The 6325-nt window shown below is 41.3% G+C and overlaps 1 long non-coding RNA gene across 3 annotated transcripts; it reads right to left on the reverse strand.

The window, feature by feature from the left end:
• Window positions 1-867: 867 nt before the first annotated feature.
• Window positions 868-4967, reverse strand: LOC109959914 (uncharacterized). 3 transcript variants are annotated; one of them, XR_002274898.1, is made up of 3 exons: window positions 4929-4967; window positions 3239-3356; window positions 868-1341 (listed from the first exon to the last, which is right to left on the reverse strand). It is a non-coding gene; the product is annotated as an uncharacterized LOC109959914 (long non-coding RNA). The 3 variants fall into 3 exon arrangements; XR_002274896.1 differs by having other exon boundaries at window positions 868-1376; XR_002274897.1 differs by having other exon boundaries at window positions 868-1395.
• Between the last annotated feature and the right edge of the window lie 1358 nt (window positions 4968-6325).

A 6325-nucleotide genomic window follows, 5' to 3' on the forward strand; every position in this document is an offset into this window, starting at 1 on the left:
TTTTTCCTGTCTATGGTCAGAAACCAGCTGTAGCCACAGACAGTTTTCTCTTTGGTCTTCAGGAAGTAGTCTATAGCCCCAGAAGCAAAATTACAGCACAGAGAGCTCAGACTGAGGGGGAAAGGAACAGAAGTTTCTTTAAAGATCTTAAACTCATGAAAGAATTTAACAAAGAAAGAAACAATCATAAGAAATGTGCGTGTACTTACATATGTTTGCTTGGAGACGACTTTGCTAAAAGAGGTCATGACTCATTCCCTCATTCTGCTGGGTCTAGAGCTGGAAATCGACCCCCCACAGTGACCCAGACCTTATGATTTAACACACATTCCAAATCCTTCTGACTCCAATAAATAGTGGCCAGGTTAGTGAGGTCCAATGACATGAAAAATATAACAAAGGTACATAGTCCTGCCACTGGACCAGATGAGGTGAGTATGTGTTAAGATAGTGACAGAGACAAAAAACTGTTAAAGGAAGAAAGTTTTAAACACATAGCTGACGACAATTTTGTGAGAAAGTCAGCAGGTCAACACATGTATTCAGGAAAGGTGAGTGAGGCTAAGCAGACACTGTGCTCATGCTGAAGATATGCAGCTCCAGGGTGACCTTTGAACCCACATTCAGCTTTGTGGGATCAATCATATGAACCTCTACTGAGGTTTCTCTTCATGTTTTGACTTGTTGCAGACTTGTAAAGCTGAGCAGTGGTAGTAGAGCCGGAGACATCGTATGACATATTTTTATTAGGTTTGTTCAACTCCTGTGGCACGTTTGAACCAATTCTGTGAAATGTTATTGTTACGGTCTGCACCGTCAGGTGAGCTCAATATGTGGACCCAATATGCAAGACTCAAAAAACCGGTTCTATGAATGGTATTTATTGAACAGAGGACAGGGAAGGCTAAGTGCACACATGCAGCTGCATGAACACAGAAGGGAAAGGGAACTGACTGGACAGCTGGAAGCAGGCATGGGGAAGATGCTTGAGCAGAGGAGGAGGTGCTGGTGGCACTGTATGACCCAGGCATAGCTAGGCTGCCCAGAAAAGCAGGGAGAATGCTCCTCTGCAGGAAACAGGAGAGATGGTTGATGTGCGCTGGCATCTGTATTCTGAAGGATGGCAGTGACGGGCACACCTGAGGGTGAAGCAATTGAGTAGTAGAGGTGTCATTTACTGCTGGCAAGGAGCTGTGGCAGGTGGCGAGGTGCTGGAGGACAGAACTGGCGAGCATGGTACTGAGACGTAATGGCAACTAGTCCACATTACAGGAGTTGTCTTGGCAGGCTGGGATGCAGGGTAGAGTTCAGGATTGCTGGAGTTGGGATCATCACGGACATCTGCATACATAACAGGAGGAGAGCCAGGAACACATCTACGACCATGAGGAAAAACTGGCGATGAGGACAGACGAGACACCGCCTTATATGCCACTGGGTTTATACTGTTTGTGCTAAATCCTATTTTGACACACCATTGATGTGTTTCAGTCAAACACAGACAATGCACTCATACACAACATTTACTGCAGAACACCATAAATCACAAAGTTGGACTGAGCATTGAAGACAGCATGATGTTTTTCAGTCATCATGAGATTTGATTCATTCAGTGTGCAATTATTTAAAGGTCAGTAACTATCAAGAGACATTCTGACATGAGCATTCAAACCTAGTGGGATACACTAAACTCTATACTACTGTCTACATGTCTGTAAAAAGACTTACAGAGAAAAACAGATTAAATTGAAATATCAGGAATGACATATATTTTCAAAGCACTTGCAAACTAAGGAAAAATTTTGCAGAAGGTTGAAGGAGTTCATATAAAAATCCTTTGAGATGTCAACAGAGCTTGTCAGCCTGGAGACAAGGTTTTGTTAAGCTCTCATTGGAGATCTACTGTATGCAAGGACTGCACATCCTAAACTGGAGTGAAACAGTGGTCATCATTATGGGTGAATGAACTAATTTTACTTTGCTTAGCAACTTTCTAATGCTTAGTTATGTGGCAACTAATCATATAATGCTGGTAATGGTTCCAAACCCTGGTTCCAAATGAATTCTTTACTGTATATGTGAAAAGCTCCTCTTTAAGTAAGTTCCCCCAGACTTGGCAGTACAAGACAAATTCCCAGAAGCAGCCAAACCTTCTGTACATGTACATGAATTCATCCTCCTGCAGCTACTAAAATGAGTTTTACAGCACTTGAATACATCTTGCTCCAGCCACTGAGAACACTACACTTCCTTGGACTAATGTTTGCTTGGCAAGGGAAATTTCCGGTGTGGGACAACTTGTCCTGTGACCTCCCTGTGCACTTCTCACAGGGAGAACAGCTATGTAGCCTCCGGGCAATATGTCTTTAATGTAAGCTTTTGTCTTGACTGCTAAGGGTTACACAGGCAGGGCCTTGACCAGTAGGTTACTGGTTCATGTCTGGAATGGCTAATAAATTATTGGGTAACATTTGTACACGTTTAATGCTCTTCACCCCCAGTGCTATAAAAAGCTAATGTAAAGACTATGAGCGGTAACATTTGTACACGTTTAATGCTCTAATGTAAAGACTATGAGTTTGTTCTTGTTCAGCATAATTATATCATTTTAGGTCCTGACAGAGAAGAGTCTCTCTCAACAAACAGATTCTCTCTCCAGCTTGTTATTTTATCACATTAAAGTGAAGAGCTATGTGGTAATAGTGGTCATTACAGACAAACTTGACCGTTTTTAAAATAGCTGCTATCAGCACACCCATCACAGTCAACATGTAAAATATGAGTTTCTAGAAACCCTAGAAAGTCCAATATTCACTCTTTTTTACAGTGTGTTTCTGGTCTCTGTGAACTCCTGAAATGTCTGGTACTTAAGCTATTAAATGCTCCACTGTTTATTGCCTAGCACTTAAATCTGTCTGCCATTTGGATCCTTGTAGGTATTGTACAGTGGGTTTATCAGAGTTGTTTTGTTTCTTTAACAGCTGGCTACAATGATCTGCAAGATAGTGTAAGAGAAGAAGAAAAAAGCTGAGTGATAAGTCTCTGTGGGTTTGTTACTATAAGCAATTCTTCAGTACAAAGAACATAAACGAGAAACCAGGCTCAGTTAAGTGGCAAACTGGATGTACCAAACAGCTCAGTATAGGGAGCAGGCTTAATCAAAGTTGAGGGAGAAAACAGTTTGTTATCAAGCAGGCAGGCACAGGAAAACAGTTTAGACAGGAAGGAAACTACTTACTAGATCCAAGGAGAAACAAGTGTCCACACAAAGGTGAGTCCAACTGTTCAAACAGGAGCAGGCATGGTCCAAGTCCAAGCCATAAACAAATCAGAAATGCAGATATGCCTGAAAATCACTAGAGAATGGTCTAAATGAATAATTTATCAGTGAATAAATGCTGGCTGCTGGCTTATGTACTGACTCAATAATTGCACAGAGAGGAAGCAGGTAAGTGTGGGTGAGAAAAGATAGCAAAGGCAAGGGGCTGGGTCTAATACAATCTGGAAAACAAGAGGTGGAGACAGGCAGCTGTGAATCTATTAACTTTTGGACAGGGTGGCCAGGCTGGGTCACAAAATCAGAGATGGGTGACACATTAGAAATACATGTACAACCCCTACTTCTAAGAAATAACTTTTTTTTGTAGAAATGAGACATACAGGGGATATTTACTAAGGTTTTGTGGGGCACAAAAATAAGAGAGTAGAGACTGGAACTTTATGCAAACACGCTCAATGCCCGATTTAACACTGCTGCAGGAGAGGGAATTGCAGTTGAAATTTTACATCAGTACAAAGCAGTTGTAAAATTTGTGGCCATGCTGTCAGGATGGCAGCTGTTAGTCATTTGCACTCCTTGGAGTGCACAACACTTGAGGAAGGAGAGGGTGTTTGTAAATCACATTGCTCATCAGAGGAAAATGTGAGAGACTTTTACTTTCAGGTCAAACCATGCTTCAGTTACTGAACAAAAAAAAAGATTTTACTGGCAGGACACTCATGACTGCAGTTCTGAAATACATTTGTTGGTTTCTTCAACCACTGCAAAGTTCAGTCCCAGAGAATACACTTTGTTCTACACTTCCTCTTGGTGTATTCAAATGAACACAGCTGTGGCTGTGCTCATTTACATCAATACAATACATTTACAATACACTGGTAAACAAAAAAAATATTGTTGCCACAATATTTTATCATCTGACAGTAATTTGGGAAAGGTTTAGTATATATCTCCCATAGTGCTTTCTTTAGCTAACTCTGGCTGCACTCCTTATTTACTCTCGGCAGGGGACGTCGCTGCTGCACAGCGGTTCCCCCCACTGAGGCAAATCATACCAAATACTCCACAAAAACACAAGTGGAGAAATGAATGCAAATATGCAAAGATCATGTGGTGTGATACTCCACAAAAACTAATTTGACCATTATCATTTATAAAGCACCAAAAATATGTTAGTTCTATTTAAAGTCCCTATGGCATGCTCATTTCCAGGTTTAATGTTTAATCTTGGGTACCTCTAGGTTAGCTTTGCTAAATTTTTCATAACTCCAAATAGTCTGTAATTATTTCAGAATGATAAAAGCCAATATCAAATCAAATCAATTTTGTTTATATGGCACTTTAAAAACAACATCCAGTTGACCAAAGTACTTTACATAGGCAGAATAAAATCACAATAAATAACTAAAATAAAATAAATAGGTTGAGTGCAAAAATAAAACAATAACTCAGATACACAGATGACACACATTCAATAAATGACATTAAAAATACAATATCAAAAAGAGAGTCACCTCCTGAAAACGAGAGGATAGTTTGTGAATGCACACAGCTCCTGTTGCCAGTCAAAAAGCTGCAACAATGCATAAACAAAAAAACTTTGACAAAGAAGCTACATTTTCAACAGTGACAATACTTCAAATCCTACCTGCAGTGTTCCTGTCAGGTTTGCCCGGCTGCACCTTCCTCTCTTCCTTTTCCTCACTCTAGTTTTGCTTCCCTGATTACACTATCTAACACACCTGCCCCACTTGCCTTGATTATCACCAGCTGCACCTTATCACTCTCCTCCCTACTTATACCCTGCTCACTGATCATTCCCCTGCCAGTTCAATCTCTGTCTCCAGGCCCCTTTGATTGTTGTTTTATTTCTTGCGCTACTTGCACCAGTCATAGTTCTCTCTTTTTGTTAAGTATTACCTTCTTTTGTTTTGTCCCACGGCTTCCTTCCCCCTCTCTACAGACCGCTTCTCTGGACCCTGGATCTACTTAGCTCTCCCAGCCACCACCATACAGGTCAATGCACAGTCTCCTTTAACTGTTTGTTCCATGCTCCTGTCTCCGCAGTCATCTTCACCTCAACCCCGACCTATCCAAGAGTGGCCCCAGCATCCGCAGCCCGGTCTGTCATTATTCATCACTCCATAGACTGCATATGTTTTTTTCTCCCACCGCTGATCGACACCTGGTTACCACTAACTACCTCTCCACTTCTCATTGCACTGTTTGACTTTGTAAATAAATATCACTGCTACCACCGAAGCCAGCTATCTGGCTATCTTTTTCCCCGCTCGCTCATCATAGTGTCGAGCGTATTTAACAGTTCAAGCCAGAATATGAAAGTGGACAGCATGACAAACTGCAACAGCATTAATTTATTTGAATTTCTCTTCTATAGATAGGTAAACAATGGTATAGTACTGATGGAAGGAAATCCGTAACACTCCAAACTGAGAAATGAGTAATTGAGAAACCCCATATTTTAACTGGCATAATGCAGACACAGTAACTTCTCCAGCCTTACAACAATTTTCTCTAAAGAAACAATTCATTAACAGGCATGCAACATGTAGGGTTTTTTTTTTTTTAAACTTACCATTACGTCCCTCTGAGTACTAGTTCCAAGGTCTGTAAATCCAACTGGTGATCATTGTGTCTTCCCCCACAAATTCCAGGTTACAGGTGACCACATACAATCCCAAAGTAGTGAAATTAATTCAAACACGTAGTGTTACACTGACATTAACATTATTGATTGTTAGAATCCTCTCAGCAATCTGCCACACATCACATGTAGCAAACACACTGGACTCAAGCAGTCAAAACAAACTGTGCTCCAGGGGGAATCCAGTGTTGATCAGCTGATCAGTCACTGCCCCAGGGTGCTTTACTGACTGGTTGCTTATAGGTTTCTAGCTGCTCCATTCACGTCATGTTAAACCCGGTCAGATAAAACAGTGGGTCCCTGTAGAACAGGGGTGCCCAATACATCGATCGCGATCGACCGGTTGATCGCAAAGGTAGTGTTGGTAGATTGCGTGCCAT

This window comes from Monopterus albus, unplaced genomic scaffold (assembly GCF_001952655.1).
Source record: "Monopterus albus unplaced genomic scaffold, M_albus_1.0 scaffold41.1, whole genome shotgun sequence".
Classification (NCBI taxonomy): Eukaryota; Metazoa; Chordata; class Actinopteri; order Synbranchiformes; family Synbranchidae; genus Monopterus; species Monopterus albus.